Here is an 18674-nt window from a genome sequence, read left to right on the forward strand (position 1 = left end):
TACTCTTCGTTGCGGTGTGCAGGCTTCTCATTGCGATGGTTTCCCTTGTTGCGGAGCATAAGCTCTAGGCGCGTGGGCTTCAGCAGTTGTGGCTCGTGGGCTCTAGAGCGCAGCCTCAGTAGTTGTGGCGCACGGGCTTCGTTGCTCCGCGGCACGTGGGATCTTCCCGGACCAGTGCTTGAACCCGTGTCCCCTGCATTGGCAGGCGGATTCTTAACCACTGTGCCACCAGGGAAGTACTCAGCCAAGCTTCTTAAGAAATATGATTGTCAAGGGGTTGATGACCTGGAAAGTAGATTCCACCAACAGTGATATATTTTAAAATTATCAAAAGATCAAAAATATATATAAAAAGGAAAAGTTCTCGACCCTTCTCACATCGTGGCACTGACAAAACCCGCAGTGTCAGAGCAACACAACAGGGGGTGGTGCTGTGAAATGTGGCCACATTAGATGTAGCAGTGTGGAGGCAGATGCTACCCTGAAGTCTCACAGGTCAAAATGATAATTGGGAATTTAGGATGCTTCCAGGGAGGGCTCTACAAATCCTGGTCGAATATAATTTCAACTGTATTCATAAGACACAGGTTCAAAGTTTTCTCTCTACAAGAACTGGTGGGCCATTGCCATCTCTTGGCTTCCCCAAGCACACTCACGGCCCCGGGAGTGTCAGGATGGTGGGATCTCTGTTTCAGCTCTGCCCCTGACTAGCTGTGTAACTCTCGCTAACCTATATACTCTTTTTCATCATCTGTAAAATCATCAAATTGATGATTTTTAAGGCTTCTAGTGCTGAAACTGCACAATATAAGCCAAAGGTTCTTCATAGGGCTGTGTACAAGTTCAGTGAATTTTTTAAAAGGACAACATATGTCAGGTGACCTTGGCATGTTCCTTGTTGATTTTCATAAAGGTTCCATCAGGAGGTCCCCAACTGCCGAGAATACTCAACAGCAAAGGGATAGTCTCTTCCATTTTCCTAATGGTGTTGGGAAAACTGGATAGTCACGTGCAAAAGAATGAAACTGGACCCAAAATTACACCACTCACAGAAGTTAACTCGAAATGGATTAACGACTTAAGTGTAAGAACGAAAACTGTAAAACTCCTAAAAGAAAACATAGGGGAGAAGCTCCTTGACATCAATCTTGGCAATGACTTTTTGGATATGACAGCAAAAACATAAGCAACAAAAGCAAAAATCAACAAATGGGACTATATCAAACTAAAAGGCTTCTCCACAGTGAAAGAAACAATCAAAAAGCTGAAAAGGCAGCCTATGGAATGGGAGAAAATGTTTGTAAACCATATGTCTGATAATGGGTTAATATCCAAAATCTATAAGAAACTCACACAACTCAATAGCAAAAACTCCAAACAATCCCATGGGCAGAGGACTTGAATAGACATTTTCCCAAATGACTAACAAGTACATGAAAATGTGCTCAGTATCAGTACTCATCAGGGAAATGCAAATCAAAAACACAGTAAGAGATCATCTCAGAGCTGTCAGAATGGCTATCATCAAAAAGTCTACAAATAACAAATATTGGCAAGGATGTGGAGAAAAGGGAACCCTCGTACACTGCTGGCGGGAATGTAAATTGGTGCAGCCAGTATGGAGGTTCCTCAAAAAATTAAAAATAGAACTACCCCATGATCCAGCAATTTCACTTCTGGGTATATATCCGAAGGAGATGAAATCACTATTTTGAAGAGATATCTGCACTTCCGTGTTCATTGCAGCATTTTTTACAATAGCCGAGACATGGAGACAACCTAAGTTTCCGTGACAGGTGAATGGATGAGCAAAATGTGGTGTGTATGTACACCGTGGGACACTACTCGGCCAAAGAAAAGAAGGAAATCCTGAAACAACATGGATGGACCTTGAGGGTCCCTTTCGGGAGCCTCACTTAGCCTATGCTAAGTGAAATACGTCAGACAGAAAAAGACAAATACCATATGACTGCACTTACATGTGGAATCTAAAAACAGCAAACTCATAGAAGCAGAGAGTAAAATGGGGGCTCCCAGGGGCTGAGGGGTGGGGAAATGGGGAGATGTTGGTCAAAAGGTACAAACTTTCAGTCATAAGATGAATAAGTTCTGGGGATCTAACATGCAGCCTGGTGACTCTAGTTAACAGTACGGTACTGTATACTTGAAAGTTGCTGTGAGAGTAGAGGTTTAAGGTTCTCACCATAGCAACAGCAACAAAATGGTAATTATGTGAGGCGAAGGATGTGTTAATTATCCTTATTATGACAATAATTTCACAATATATACGTGTATCAAATCATCACAATGTACACCTTAAACTTACACAACGTGACACGTCAATTATATCTCAGTAAAGCTGGGGGGAAAAAGGAGGTCTCCAGCTGCTGTCAAGCCTGGCCACGTTGTGCCCTGGACAGGTCTTCTCCTGGCCTCCCTGGTGGCCCTGTAGGCAGAGGAAGGCTCTTCTCATCTGTGCCTGAAGAAGCCAAGCACCAAGTGGCTTTCACTACAGGTTCGTTCTGAGAGAACGAGGATGGGGCCAGGGCGGTCCCAGGCAGTGCGACTTCTGGCGCTAACCCGATTTCCCGGTCCCGTCCAGCCCTCCATTTCCATCGCAATGAGCTGGACCTTCACTGTTTGTGCTCAGGGTGATGTACGAGCTCGGATGCATTTGGTGCCTGCCAACTGTTGACATTTGCGAGGACTTGGTAATCCCATAGTTTAGTTTATCCTTTTAGGTGGGGGAGCGGGACACACCTAACTAATTTTCCAACAAAAACTACAAACCACTTGCTGCCAGACATGTGAAATGACGTGTTTCTCCTCGAGCGCTCGCACCAGGCTCTGTGGCTCCACATTCTTTTGCTTGGCTTGCTCTGCCTGCAGTCTTCCCCATTTCAGATTACGGCAACTTCATCTTCCAGTTACTCAGGCCAAGAGTTCTGGAGTCGTCCCACATTAAACCGGCCAGGAAATCCTCTTGGCTCTGCCTTCGCTCCATATCTAGAATCCAGCCTCTTCTCACCGCTGCCACTGCTGCCACCCAGCTCCAAGTCCCTAGCACGTCTTGGCTGGCCACTTTCAGGAGCCTCGCAACTGTTTCCCCTGCTTCTGCTTATCCTTGACACAGTGATCCTGTTACAACCCAGGTCAGCCTACATCACACCTCTGCTCAAGACCCTTTTTGCCTGCCATCTCACTCCTGGTAAAAGGGAAAATTCCAGCTGCACTCTACAGGGCCTAACAGGATCTGGCCCTGTGCTGGCTCTCTGACCAACCCTCCTGCTCCTCTTTTTTTTTGCGGTACGCAGGCCTCTCACTGTTGTGGCCTCTCCCATTGCGGAGCACAGGCTCCGGACGCGCAGGCTCAGCGGCCATGGCTCACGGGTCCAGCCGCTCCGCGGCACGTGGGATCCTCCCAGACCGGGGCACGAACCCGTGTCCCCTGCATCGGCAGGCGGACCCTCAACCACTGTGCCACCAGGGGAGCCCCTCCTACTCCTCTTATTCATCCTCTCCAGCCATACCAGTCTCCTTGTTCCTTAAGCAAGCGAGCCATACTCCTGCCCCAGGGCCCTTGCATTGACTGTTTATTCTGTCCGCAATGCTGTTTCCCCAGACCACTGTCAAGCTTGCTCCCTCATCTCCTCTGGGCCTTGACTTAATGTCACCTTCTCAGGGAGGCCTACCTGGTCTCCACTATCTAAAACTGCAAAGACCACTGATGTTGTCTGCACTCCTTGCCACTTTACATTCCTCCATCGTACTGACACTATCTAGCAAACTAGGTATTTTTACTTATCTGATTTATTTTCTTTCCCCAGGAGAATGTAAGCTTCTTGGAGGCAGGGATTTTTGCCTGATTTGTTCGCTGTGGTTTCCCCAGCTGCTAGGAGAGTGCCTGGCACTCAGTAGGTGCTCAGTTAGGACTGGATGGTGCTGGGAACACTGCCCAAGGCCACCGGATACGAGACAGGAATGCTCTCCTGCCCGAGGCCACACATTCAGACCAGCTTCCTTCTCCTTGCAGAGAACATACGGAGTCATCCCATGTCATCTTTCATCTGAACGTTGAAATCGAGACTTTTTCTAGCATCATTGGCACAGGCTCTAGCACTGCTGATTCTCCAGAGGTTTTCATCTTGATGAGAAATATGGTAATCAGACTCTCAACCCCCGGTGACTCTGAGGATTGAACAGCTGCTTTGGAGTTGGGCATTTTGCCTTCTAGAGCAGTGTTTCTCACCCTCGAATGCACACACGAATCACCTGGGCAACTTGTTAAAATGCAGATTCTGTTTCAGTAAATGTGACTGCGGGCCAGAGTCTGCAACGAATTCCCTGTGCTGCTGCTGAATTGGGGCTGCGTCAGAAACAGCCAGGTTCTAGTCCCTTTCTGCACGGGCACACGTTAGAGGGGCCCCCACGTGTATTGTCTGTATTGCACTCCCCAAATCAGCATTTAAAAAGGCCAGCGCTCCGGGGCTGGGTCTTGTTAAAGGCCCCCCCGGGGCTTCCTGACTTTAGAAGCAGCACCTGGTCCAGGAAAGCCCGGTCTTGCTTAGGGCAGTGCCCATCGCTAGCCCTCTCCCTGTATTTCAGGGTCCTGGGCCCCTTCCAGGAAATCCTAAGCCTCATGTTTCCCCACCATCACCCTGCCAACTCTTTCACACAGACCAAGCTTGGCTTTTCAGTGAAAATATAAGCTATCAAGTCTCAACAACCTCAACTTCCTTCCTCTCCCGGAAACTCCAAATTATTTGACCTTCCCCGCTTTGCCTTCTGTTTCAGGAAGAGGCATCAGTCGTCCAGGCTGAGATTTCATCTCCTGCCTCACGCCCCTCCATGGTCTCGCCCCAGCACGAGGCAGTAGAGCCGAGTGGTTGGGGGTCTCTGGCGTCAGGCAGCAGGGATCTTATCGGCTGGATGACCTCACCCAGGTTACTCACTATCTCTAAGCCTCACCTGACTCATCTGTAAAATGGGGATGAGAATGCTGTCTACTTCATGGGGTTGCGGGGATGAAAGGATTAATACAGGAAAACGTTTAGAACAAGGTTTGGCGAGTCAGATAAAAGTTCTTATTTTGTGCAATGATCTCTTCCCGCGTGTCTTCAGTCTTGGAGGGGAAGAACAATGACAGGGACTGAATGTTGCCACTGTTACCTTGAAACTGGAGAGATTCTTTTTTTTTCTTTTATAATCATTTTTGGCCGCACTTCACGGCGCCCTCGGCAGTGAAAGCACGGAGTCCTAACCACTGGACCACCAGGGAGTTCCCTGAAGAGATTCTCTACAAGGTTCTCGGGTCTTTTGTTGGGAGGTGTCCTCAAGGTCACTAGTGGGTGATGGTCAATGGTGTCTGCTCCAGTCCATCCTGTCTTTTACACCGAGTTGACTCCTCGAGGCCATCCACACCCTGGGCTCTTCAGCCCTGTCCACGAGACAATTGTTCTGAACCTTCTTTCCTCTCCCCAAACCTTGCTCTGGGCTTCTTACTCAGCCCCTGCATCTTCCTGACCTTCTTGCCTTTGGTTCCTACTTTGGCCTCCATGCTAGTCCCTTAACCTTAATGACAGAATTTGGCTTTTCTAGCCTTGACCCTTGACACCCAAAGGACACTTATTCCCTGGTTTTCTGGCTCTTTGACTCCTGGTCACTCTGGGTTCCCTCGCCCACTGAGGGAACCTCCCTAGTCTGCACTGACCTCATGCCAAGATCGAGTGGACTGGCCAGCTCCTTTCGGCCCTGCTTCCTCAGGGAGGACTGGACCGTAGTGCATGATAATTAAGAAGATGTTGACTTAGATTTGCTGAAACTTACTATTGTCTTGAGTGGTTTAAATGGATTGTGTCATTTTATTTGAACTGTAAATCTGCAAAGTTTTATCTTCATTGGGGAGGTGAGGGAAGTGAGGCTCAGTGAAGTTAAATTCAAAACCACTCACGTAGAGCATCAGAATATGCCACCCTGAAATATACCAATTTGCCATAAGGATCCTCTTGAGCTGAAGGCAATTGAGAATCAACAGATGCAGGAAGAGTTCCTACCCTTCTTTTTTTTTTTTTTTTTTTGTGGTATGCGGGCCTCTCACTGTTGTGGCCTCTCCCGTTGCGGGGCACAGGCTCCGGACGCGCAGCCTCAGCGGCCATGGCTCACGGGCCCAGCCGCTCCACGGCACGTGGGATCCTCCCAGACCGGGGCACGAACCCGTGTCCCCCGCATCAGCAGGCGGTCTCTCAACCACTGCGCCACCAGGGAAGCCCCCTATCCTTCTTTTATCTGCCTAACAGGAGGGCATAAATTTTCCTTTAAGAACCCTAACCTGCCCCCACCACCAGGAGGGGAAGACCAAGATGGGGAGTCGATAGCCAGATAAACTTGCAGACATAAAACTTACTAAGATAACTTATCTTCCACTGGTTCCCCTATATATTTCCTAGTCACTTTTCCATGATTTATCCTCCCTTGAAGCCCAAACCCTCTTTCCTTTGTTAAAATGGTATATACACCTCTGAGTCTGATTGCTTTTTGAGTTTCACTTCTTTTCTGTGAACTCCTATGAGTTTCAATATTAACAAAAGTTCTGTGCTTTTTCTCCTGTTAATCTGTTTTGTGTTAGTTTAATTCACAGGCCCCTAGGTACTGAACCTAAGAGGGTATAAGAAAAGTTTTTCCTCCTCAACATGATAAATGTAATTCAGTTCATGGGCCCTGGGAAAAACTTCTTTTCCTTCAGCAGCATCTGTCTTCTCTCTCCCTTGCCCCTGCCTTAACCCAGACCCTCACCAGCTCATTCAACTCTTAATGTAGGAGCTTCCCAAAGGCTCAGTGTCCCCGCCGTCAGGCCCTTCTCCCTTGGTCCACCCTCCACACCAGTACCAGGAAGCTTGCAGTAAGGCAGGTCTGAGCCTGCCTCACTCCTATGTGAAGCCCTTCAGTGGTTCTTCCTGTCAACAGGAGAAAGTCCCCATGCCTCTCCCATTCTTACCAGACTTCCTTTCTTGGAACATCCTGGGCTCCTTTGGCACATGATTTCTCCTCTGCCCAGATTTTCTTCCCTCTAACTTGGCCTTCTGCACAGATGATCTATTGAACTCACCTTTCCAGGCTCATCGTGAACAGCGCCTCCTCTGTTGGGCATCTCCCAGGGTGAGTTAGTCACTTCCTCCCGTCTGTTCCTTGTCTGCTCCTCTGTCAGGTCCCTTGTGCCATTGCATGTTAATGATCTGTTTACACACCTGTCTCCCCTCTGTACCCCCAGCCTGTGTGCTCCTTGAGGACAAGGACTGCAATGTACTCATTCTGTGCCCCTGACGCCCAGCCCAGAGGGCGGCAAGGGGCTGTGTAAACATTTAATAAGTGAGAGGCTGAAAACTGGCTTTCCTCTAAATGATAAAACAAATGGCTTTTTGATGTCCCAATTATACTATTTTCTGTTAGAATTATAATATTTTAGAACTGGAAAGCACCTTAAAGTTTATCTACCCCAAACCTGTCATTCTAAAAGCCAAGGAAAGGGGCTTCCCTGGTGGCGCAATGGTTGAGAGTCCGCCTGCCGATGCAGGGGACGCGAGGGTTCGTGCACCGGTCTGGGAGGATCCTACGTGCCGCGGAGCAGCTGGGCCTGTGAGCCATGGCCGCTGAGCCTGCGCGTCTGGAGCCTGTGCTCCGCAACGGGAGAGGCCACAACAGTGAGAGGCCCGCGTACCGCAAAAAAAAAAAAAAAAAAAAAAAGTCAAGGAAAGGATGGTTGGGAGTAGTGAGGTCACTTGCCTGCCATAATAACCTCCAACCCTCTGGTTCAGAGTCCTATGTGTCAGTTGGTTATGGTGTCCAGCACTGAGCAGAAAAGACGCCTTTATACTGGCTCCTAGTATTGCTTAGCTATGTATGATGAAGGACAGCCATTTCCACTAATAACAGGTGTTTGTGGTGTTTTCATTTAGTGTCCTGGGCGCTGCTGACATTGCTGAATTAGAACAATTCTAGAGAATTTATTTTTATGTGGAAAGATTATTAATGGCACTCTAAAATTATTAATGTAGCCTATTGTAAATGATGAGAAAACTCTTTAGTGTTTTATTTTATTTCCACAAAGACCTACTTGAGTAAAGAGAATGCTAGAAATGAAAAAAAGAAAGTTCAACTAATGTCACTACAGAATTATTCCTTTAATCAGAGAAATGCTAAAAATGAACTATATCAATTTATTTTTTTCAGATTTATTGAGGTATAACTTACAAACAAAAACTGTATATACTTAAGATGTACAATGTGATGTTTTGATATACGTATACATCATGAAATTATTACCACAATCAAGCTAATGAATATATCCATCACCTCATATAGTTACCATTTGTGTGTATGTGTAATGAGAACATTTAAGATCTAATCTCTCAGCACATTTCAAGTACTGTATACAGTATTATTAGCTAGTCATCATGCTGTACATTAGATCTCCAGAACTTATTCATATTTGAAACTGCATAATTGAAACTTTGTGCCCTTTGACCAGACATCTCCCCATTGCTCTGCCCCCTAGAATTATTCCTTTTCATGTTACATCGTAATTAATGATTCATACAATTATAATTGTATTTTGGGGAAACAAGGCCTCTGATATAAAATAATTTATAATAATTTAATCTCTGGCATCTTGAATGTCAAATGAGGGCAAAATCTTACCTGGCAAAGACTGTAGGGTCGTGACTGCCACATAAATGGGGTGAGCATTTGTTATTTTGTTTGCTTAGCACTCCCCCTTCTGAGACTGTATTTCGGGAAGCTGCTGGTTTAATATATGATTTAAAAGAGAGTTGCATTTTTTAATTTGACCTCAACTGTCTGGCACTGTGCTTGTCGCCAAGCGAGAAGTTGGCGCGAGCTGGGCCAGTCACAGCACCTGATTCCCGGGCAACAAGGATTGCTCCAAGAATGCGCATGCGTCGTAAGCTAGACCAATCAGCGTCTTTCCTTGGCTTTTAGAAAAACAGAAGCCCGTAGGAAGGAGGAAGTGGTACTTTACCCTCCTGCCTGGATGCTGGGAAGATGGAACTGTGTGAACTGTAAGTGGCTCTGGTTGTAGCCTGGAGGTAAAGGTGATTTGAGGGAATGAAGGCCGCCAACAGACAGGAGCAGAGAGGAGGAGGAGTGGGTAGAGAGAGCTCTTTGACGGTGTGAGAGGATCTGGTTCTCTTGCTCAGGAGGCACCCCTCTTCCTGTGGTCTGGTATCAGCCAATGGGATCTATTTTATTTCTTTTTTGGCTAGTTTGTGTTTTGAAGTTTTGCAACCAACTAACGCTTTGTTAGAACCAAACAGTTCTAACATGCAGATTTTGTTTTGCTTTGTTAGATAAACAAGTGAAGCAAATATGCCTTCTCTACCCTAGAATGTAGATTGCAGTGTCTGCATGAGGCAGATGTGTACAGGCACGCTATATTTTTTTCCTCTAAGTTCTCTGCTACTTCAATAATTCTTCTTTATCATTTATGTAATAGGAAATTAGAAAAATAAAGTTTGAGAAATGTGTCGAGCCACCTGGCTAAGCTCATGCAACTGCCACGCAGTCCAGTCTGCCAGACAGACTTTAATCTGGAAATTTGCTTTTAAAACTAACCAGTTTGATGCAGACGTTTTTGTTGAAATGCTTTATAGATCAGAGAAGAACTGGCTCTCTCAAAAAGCAACCTATTCATAGTAATTAACACCTTTGGGGAAAAAAATGTTTTTGTCTTGAGCACGTGACCAAAAGTAGTAATAGAACACTGAATAGGTACATTAATCAAATCAAATATAACCTTTTGTATTAAATTCTGGAAATTTGAAGGCAGGACAACTGAAATGGATTTTACACAGCGTAGTGTAAATCATAGAGTTCTTGATGGGAGAGGGGACTTAAAAAAAGAAAATCTCCATGGCTTTGGTTCCTTGGAGATTTTTCCACAGGAGAGAGTTGGGACCTGGTGAGCGGGCAAAAGAAAATGAGAAGAAAAAAATGATCGCGGAGTTATAATGCTGGCGCAATGTGAATGAACACCTGGGCAGGATAGGGGCAAGGGAAACCACTGTTTCTCAAATACCGTCTACCATCTTTTGAATTTATTCTTGCCAGAAGTGTTCTTTCCACAAGCAAAAGGAAAAAGAGCAGAAAATGTGAAAATTTCTATCAAGTTATGCAGAGCTAAGGGCAAACCAGTATTTGCATCCCCTGACTCTCATATTTAAAACTTTATTCTGAATGCATAAGTATTTAGAAGGTTTATACAACTTTGAAGGTAAACAGGAATAGAGACATACACTGAATTTAAACTCCCTGTTTGCAACCCTTCCTTTGCCTGGAATTCAACAGATGCCTGATGGGATAGCTGGCAAGAGGCTTGGATGAAGTCACCGAGGGAACTGTTTGGCTAGTGACTCATGGTTTAAGTTTGTTTAATTGTTTTGGCAAAGTCAGTATGTTGTTCATGGGTGGAAGTAGAAATAATGAGGATATTTGGGTTGATGCTGTTTCCGATTTTTTTGAAGGAGCTGCAGTAGAATGTTTTGGTCTTAAATAAACAGAAAGGAGATTAAGAGTCCAGGAAAGAAGATGTTGGGGGATGACATCTATTCCTTAACTAAAGGTTTTAATGAAAACTGGGTTTCTCCAGGAAAAGGAATTCAATCCCCTGGAAAACAATCTTGTAGAGGAATTGGCAGACTTTTTGATAACTGTTTCATTTGTGAATATTAAAAATACTTTGTAACCTGACATTGTTAATAGAAGCTTGTACTTTTCTTGATAACAATTTCTCTTATATACGTGTGTCTGTTTGTGGTGACACCTAACGTACCAATGTTCCTCAGTTATCTGCAACTTTGCCATGATTCAAAAAGTGAGAAAAAATGGGCTGAACGAGACGTCCCCACGTCCATTAACTAAAGCCCTTGCACTTTATCCATAGATGTTCTTGTGATTTTCTTCTGGTGTTTTCTCGCTTGAGTAAACTAGTGTGCCACTGTCCATCTGCTTGCATGAACCAGACCTCTAATCATTATCCCAGGCTCCTTCCGTCATCCTGGCACACCCATCCAGGCCATGCCGCATTGACCTTCTAAATAGTTCTCAAACTGTCTGCTCCCTTTCACCCATAGGAGTTTTTCATTTATTTTGTGCAATGGAGACTTTTGGCAGCCTGGTGAAGGCCATGGGCCCCTTTTCAGAATAAGACTGAAATTCATTAAATAAAGTAGATAGGATTACAAAGGAAATTAATTATGTTAAAATGCAGTTATGAAAACATTAAAAAAATTGAATTATAATAAAATATGTGCTTCTTTATTAATGCATTGTATAATATGATATAGTGGCAGGCCTGACAACTACAGGAATTTTCAAGTAGTGACGAGTGTAAATGGTATCTTGACGTATCTGCAGCAGCTGTAATGTGATCTGAACACACCTGTGACTCCTCTTGGTTGCAGGGTCACAGGTGCTGCTGATAATACTGTGGATTATTATCTACAATCATCATGGAAGGAAATATTAAATTTCAAACAGAAGTTGGTGAAAGTAAAGAAGTGCTTCTTTTCCCACCCAAGTTCACAGATTTCTGTGGAGCCCAGGCCTTAGTCCAAGCCACTGGATGTACTGCCACAGTCTCCTATTGGATGTACACACTTGCCCACGTCCAAACCGTCCTCCATTCTGTGGCCAAGGTGGTGTTTCCAAAATGCAAAATTTATTGTCACCTGTCCCCCACTCACTTGTACCTCAGCTGCCACCATTGCTCTTAGACTGGAGACTGAAAGGCCTGGGTCTCGGCCATGGGGGTCCTGTGTCGTGGATTCTTTTTGTTCTTTTAGACCATAGGGGTTTTGCACACATGTTTCCCACTGCTAGGAAAGCTCTCTAGGCTCTTCCTCACCGAGTCAACACTTCCGGATTTCAGCTCAAACACCACTTGCTCAAAGAAGCCTCCTCTGGCCTCCCTGACCAGTTCCGGGTTCTCCACTGCATCGGAGTCTCTCATTCCTCAGAGGGGATGTTGCATTCATTTGTGCGATTCTCTGACTAATGTCTGTCTGCACCCACTGGCTGTGGGTTCCACGAGAACAGGTTCTACGCTATCCCCAGGATGGTGCCTGGCACATAGGAGACGCTCATTAAGTACTAGTAGGATGAAGAAATGAGTGAATGAACATTCCAACAAGCATTTAGCATCAGAAGATGCAGTGGTGTCGTGGGGTATGTGTTGAGGAGGAAAGAAGAGAGTCAGAGGCAGATGACGCATGACAGCAGGGAGAGGTGATGACGGTCTCTCGTTCTCTCGCTTGAGGAGACATAACTCCCCAAACAAGCAAAGACGTAACCAAAAACAGACACCTTCTCCCCGCCCCCGAGATTGAAGCCTTTCAGTGTAACCCCCCCAAAAGAGAGTTTTATGTACATTGACAGGCACCAAGAGTACCGCTGTATTACAGGACAGAACATTAACTTTTTTTTTTGAATTTTATTTTATTTATTTTTATATAGCAGGTTCTTATTAGTTATCCATTTTACACATATTAGTTTATATATGTCAATCCCAATCTCCCAATTCATCACACCACAGAACATTAACTTCTGTTCTAAGGTCAACCCTAAATATTGAGAAAAGTTTAAATTACATGATTGCATTCACATATTAAAAAAGAAATGTCATAAAAATGATAAAAATCAAGACTTATTTTCGAAAAGAAACGATTATTTGTAAAATAAACTAATACATGAGGTCAGATGACTATAGCGTGTGTGTATGTGTGTGTGTGTGTAACATACATGTGTTTGTGTGTTTGTGTGTGTATGTCTATACATACATATTTATTTATTTCCTGGAAATATATTCTTTGATCCCAATATTTAGATATTAATTTCCTTATTAGATATAAAATATATTCCTTCAACAAAATAACTGAGAAGTAGAACATTCAGTGGGTTGATGATATCAGTGGGGAATGATATTAATGAGGCCAATTTATGGGTAATTTTCTTACAAACTGAGTGATGACATTGTATTCTGTACATAGATTTCACTCCCACCTCCCGCTAGACATGGTGCAAATGCAGGCCTAGGGGATTGGATACAAGTACGTGGATGGATGGCATATATCCACCCTCGATATTTATGAAATGCCTAAGGTTGACTTGTATGACATAATTTTGGGTATCTACCATGCTCAAGGCTTGATAGGTACTGGGATATGTGGAGATCCCATAACAGCATTGGATCTGTTCTCCTATATGATCAGATGCATTCTTACTGAGATTGGACTGTTGTATGGGGTCTCCTTTATGGGAGAAAAATCTACAAATAGTAGTCTTTGGCTGGCAAAAGGCAGAGCATTTTTATTCTGAATGCCCACAACAGAAGATGAATCATTAGGTATTCAGCCTGCACACCTTCAGCATGTGAGGCAAAGCTTGGAGTAGAAACTCTGGAGAGGCTGCTCTCTCTGAGATGTTCCAGGAGGGATAGGAACCACTTCCTGTCCTTTGGGAAGCATCTCGCGAACATTGCTCAAGATTTGGATTCAAACAAAAAGTTAACCGATTGGCTTATCTGTTGCTCATCACTTACTTAAAGTAAAATTACATAGAGCCCTCCTTCCTCAAGGAGGAGGCCAGTCCAGTCTGGGAAAGTGATCAGCATTATGAACTGGAGCCAAGGGCATGGGCTACAACCTTCAGTGACTCCCTGGACTTATTTCCATTCCCTCTTTTCCACTGAGTTTGGACCCAGCAGCCTGAAACAATGTCTATGAAGCTGTCACACTCGAACGTGTCAAAGCGACTCAAGCACCTTTGGGCTGGGACCACTGAAATGATGGAATTTTATGGTCTTCCCTCTTAATGCTCATTAATGCCTCTTCAGGGAGCACTTCATTTACACGTCAGTTACATGCAGTTTTGGGTGAAAATTCAGTATTGCTTTTGCATGGGAGCCATGTTTTTATTTAAATAAGATGAGCCCCTTGTACCCCACGTGCAGTAAGACTTATCATGGAATTGCATTACAATTCTTAACAAAAATAATTTCCAGGTTTCAAAGGAAGAAAAACAGGTTGAAACAAGAAAACATTCGTATTTTGCATATGGTAATTCTTAAGAAGAATTCAGAAGAATTCCAGTCTTGTGTAATAAGATTTAGCCTAGAGGTTTATTACCTTATCTATGTCTTAGGTCGATAGTAGTAATACAAGTACCAATATAATGCAAACCTTGGAACAGTAAAATTATTATGTATTGTATTTACTGGGCAATTTCAGAGTTTCAATCTCTGAAACAATATTTATAAATATTGTCTCTGAAACAATATTTATAAATATTGTTTCTGATTTCTGGGTATAGAGTTAAAAAACATGGAATATGACTTCATGCGTATACAAGAATAATCCAAATTTAAAATGAAAAAACAAAAGAATAATAATCGTCCACGGAGATCTCATCATACCCAGATATTGAAACGGAAGAAAATTCTTTTTCAAGTCAGAGTTCTATCTTGTTGAAGAAATGACTGGAGAACAGATGAGGTCTCTTTCCTTAGGCGTTAAACAAATAGAGATAAGTATTTCACTTATTTATGGTGACTATAAATGACCAGGGTGAGAAAATTTTAAAGTAATTACTGCAAGGATAATATCAATCACTTTCAGTCCATTTCTGTTTTTTAATGGGTGTGTAAAGCAACAGAACATGCAATTCGTAGACAGTTCTTTTAATTAAAGTTGGAGATGAAAGAGTTATTTGGGAGCTGTTTCTCTGAATGAAGAATATTGATATTTTCAATTGAATTCTGAATTGAGTTTCCAATAAATTGGAATGCAGGGATTTCTCTCCAACTACATGGAATATTTTAGTTATTAATGACCAATCATTTCAAGAGTGAAAAGGACTTGAACCAACTTTTGATGTGAGAGAAAGGAACCATTGTATTTCCGTTTTAAGCGTTTATTCAGCTGTAGTTTGAGACGCATTAACAATAAATAGATTTCAAAGTTAGAGTGTTGATATTATTAATTTATAGTGTAGTTGGCATTATTTAACCTGTGTAATAGCACCTCTGTCCTATGCCAACTTCATTTCCACACCTAAGGTTTAGAAATGCCATTTCCCTTCAGTAATTATGAAGCTGGAAATGACTCTTTGCACCTGGTTCACGGTTCTTTCTGCTGTTCACAGTCTTCCATGAATATAAAACCCTGGGGTATGGTTGATCTGGGGGAATGTTTATTTCTGGTCCACACATCTTGAGATAGGATGTGTCAACGGGCCTGCATTGTATAAAGGTGCCTGAACACTGTGAGGGGGTTTGTGGTCCCTGCAGAAAAGGTATTATTATAAAGCGGCAGAAGAAAAATGGAAAATACAAAAACCCACAGAAAATTCCCCCAACAGCACAACAAAAAGATTTTCTGTAGCCACGGAGAGCCCTTCAGTACCCAAATCCCACCTGAACAGCGGCGTTCATTCACATGCCTCACGAACAGCTGAGTGCAGAGCCGGCTCTAGATAAAATAGTGATGCAGGTCTCTGGTTTGTCTTCGGCTTGTTTAGCCTCCCAGGTCAGCACTGTCCTCCCCCCACCCCGCCCCCCCAGGAGCTTCACTTCTACTCTTTTTCCATTTCAGGCACTGAGCATCCCTTTTGCTCTTTTAATCCTCATGTAGGTAGCAAAGCCTGCCCTCCAGGACCCAGAAGCACAGAACCCAGAGCCATTGTTGCTAAGCCCAGAGACGCAGCAGAATCTGTAAGAATGTCAACAGATGCTGTAAGGTCACCTAATCAGCTGTGTACTTTGCTCATTTAGGCTATACTTTCACATATGCCCTTTCAGCTCACATAAAGCAAGAGAAATGATGGCTGGAGGTTGGACATGTAGGGACTGAGGCCATGAAGAGGGACGCAGAGATGAAACTTTGTGTGTTCTTGTTTGCTCATCTTTCTTAAAAATTGATTTCACAAAGAGTTTCTTCATTTTAGTCTTATAGAACCAACACTTGGCTTTGTTGATCATCTCTATTTTTTTGTGTTTTGCATTTCATTCATTTCTGCGCTTATATTTTTATCAACTTTTTTTCCGAATGTACTAACTTGGATGCTTAGCTCATTAACTTTTGGTTTTTAAATGATCTAACATAAGCATTTAAGGATATACATCTCTGTGTACTATTGTTGCTACATCCACAAGGTTTGATAGGTAGTGTTTTCATTATCATTAATTTCTGAGTATGTCTAAATTTCCATGACTTTTTTCTTGAGTTATTAGAAATTTGTTCTTAAAAGTTTCAAATATGTAGGTCCCCCCCGGCCCCCACTATCGCTTTGCGATTGGCTTCTGATCCCTCAGTATTGAATTGTTTTGTGGTCAGAGGGCAGGTTCTGTTTGACATGGATTTTCTGAAATTTGCGGAGACTTGCTTGTTGGCCTAGAATTGTGGTCAGTTTTTATCAATGTCCCATGCAGATCCTTGGGAAGAATGTATATTCTTTACTTGTTGGATCCAGGCTTCTATCTGCATCCAGTGAACTAAACCTAAAAATGATGTTGTTCAGATCAGCTGTGTTTGTGCTGGCTCTTCTTCCTTTGCCCCTCCAGACGTTCTGTCTAAGTTTCCTCACCCTGCTTTGTGCTGCAGGAGGCTGACTGTATGCACTCAATCAAGGACTCCCTACCCCTGGCTTCCTTGGCTCAGCCATTGGGGATGTGGGTAGGAGATCGGAAAGAGGTAGAGAGAAAGGTCCGAATATTAACTCATCCAGCTCCCTCCTTCTTGGGCATTTCAGCAAAGACTGCAGTCCTCTGAAGAAGGCCACCGAGCTCGTCAGGCACTATCTCCTTCAGCTACAGCTCTCACTGGTGTTGGTGACCGAGTCTTTTAGGCCTAGGTGGGGTAAGCTGCCCCTGTTGCTAGCCCTGCATGTGCTTCTGCATCCATCCCTGGTTGGGCTCCCTTAACCTCACCCATACCTTGTGAATATTTAATGAAACTCTCTCTCTTCACCTCATCTGAGTGTGGCATCACTGCTCAGATCTGCTAAGATCTGACTGATACAATCTCTGGACTCATTTTTGCTGTGTGACTTAACAAGAACTGAGAGAGGTGGGATGAGGCCTTCCATTATGACAGTGGACTTGCTGAGTTCTATGCTTTATATGTTTGGGGGGGGCTGTTTTTTCAAGTGTATACACGTTTAGATTTGTTCTGTCTTCCTGGTGAAGTGCATCTTTTATCATGATTTAGTGGCCTTCTCTATACTTTTTGGTCAGGATTCTTTATATTTTTAAGAATTATTGAGAACCCCAGAGGTTTATGTTTATATGGGTTATATCTATCCATATTTACCATGTTAGAAACTAAAAAAAGATTATTTATCAATTCATTAAAAATAATAGTAATAAACTCATTACATGTGAACATAACACTTTAACAATTAAAAAGTTCTGTTTTCTGAAACAAAAAAATTAGCGAGAAGAGTGGCATTGCTTTACATCTTTGTAAATCTTTTTAAATTCTGGTTTATTCAAAGATAACTGAATTCTCATTTCTGTTTCTGCATCTAATCCGTTGGGATATGTTGTTTTGGTTGAAGTTGAAGTATATGAAAAAAAGCCCGCTTTACATGGATATGTCGTTGGAAAAGGAAGCAGCATTGTCACAGCCTTTTCAGACAATCATGTACATTCATCTCCGATACTACTCTAAAACTCAACAAGGGGTGGTTCCGTACAGGTTAGTTATAATATGAAATCTGAAAATAGATCAATGAACTTTTCATATTCTGTTAAAACTCATTGATCTGTCTTGTACTTTGAATGGATCTCTTGCCCATGCATGATGTTGTGTTGTTTTTCATTGGTTGTTTGGGAAATATTGGTCCACTGAGCTACGCACGTCTTCTAAATGTTGACACATTCTGTTATACAGTATAAAAAACTCCCCACATTTGTGCCGTGCATTGAACATAATGAACTAATTCTAGCTTCCACTCTGCTTTCAATTCTCTGTCCTTAGTTTTCTCATGCGTAAAATGAGGGTGATGATATGCTTTTCTCCCAGGGTGTCTTGGAGGAAGAAATGAAGTCATGGCAGTGAGGGCTCAGAGGCAATGGAAACAGCTGGAAGGATGGAAAGATTAGAAAATTGTGTCCTTATTGCCTTTTCTCAAAAACGTCTTGTTGTTAACATTTTAATAGAGTAAATGCAATGATTATATTATCATTAATATTCTTCTATTCATAAAGTAATTGATATTCACTTTTTGCCATGGGGAATCAAAGTAATTCACTTTCTTATTTATTTATTTATATTTATTTAATAAATTTATTTATTTTATTTATTTTATTTTTGGCTATGTTGTGTCTTGTTTGCTGCAAGTGGGCTTTCTCTAGTTGCAGAGAGCGGGCTTCTCCCTGCGGTGGCTTCTCTTGTTGCAGAGCATGGGCCCTAGGCGTGCGGGCTTCAGTAGTTGTGGCTCGCAGGCTCTAGAGCGCAGGCTCAGTAGTTGTGGCACATGGGCTTAGTTGCTCCGCGGCATGTGGGATCTTCCCGGACCAGGGCATGAACCTGTGTCCCCTGCATTGGCAGGCAGATTCTTAACCACTGTGCCACCAGGGAAACCCAGTAATTCACTTTCTGAGTGAA

The 18674-nt window shown here is 43.2% G+C and overlaps 1 long non-coding RNA gene across 1 annotated transcript; it reads left to right on the top strand.

The window, feature by feature from the left end:
- The first annotated feature begins 14385 nt into the window (after positions 1 to 14385).
- Positions 14386 to 18374, top strand: LOC117313031 (uncharacterized). The gene is made up of 2 exons (XR_004527510.1): positions 14386 to 17762; positions 18090 to 18374. It is a non-coding gene; the product is annotated as an uncharacterized lncRNA (long non-coding RNA).
- The last annotated feature ends 300 nt before the right edge of the window (positions 18375 to 18674 follow it).

Source organism: Tursiops truncatus, chromosome 7 (assembly GCF_011762595.2).
Source record: "Tursiops truncatus isolate mTurTru1 chromosome 7, mTurTru1.mat.Y, whole genome shotgun sequence".
Taxonomy (NCBI): Eukaryota; Metazoa; Chordata; class Mammalia; order Artiodactyla; family Delphinidae; genus Tursiops; species Tursiops truncatus.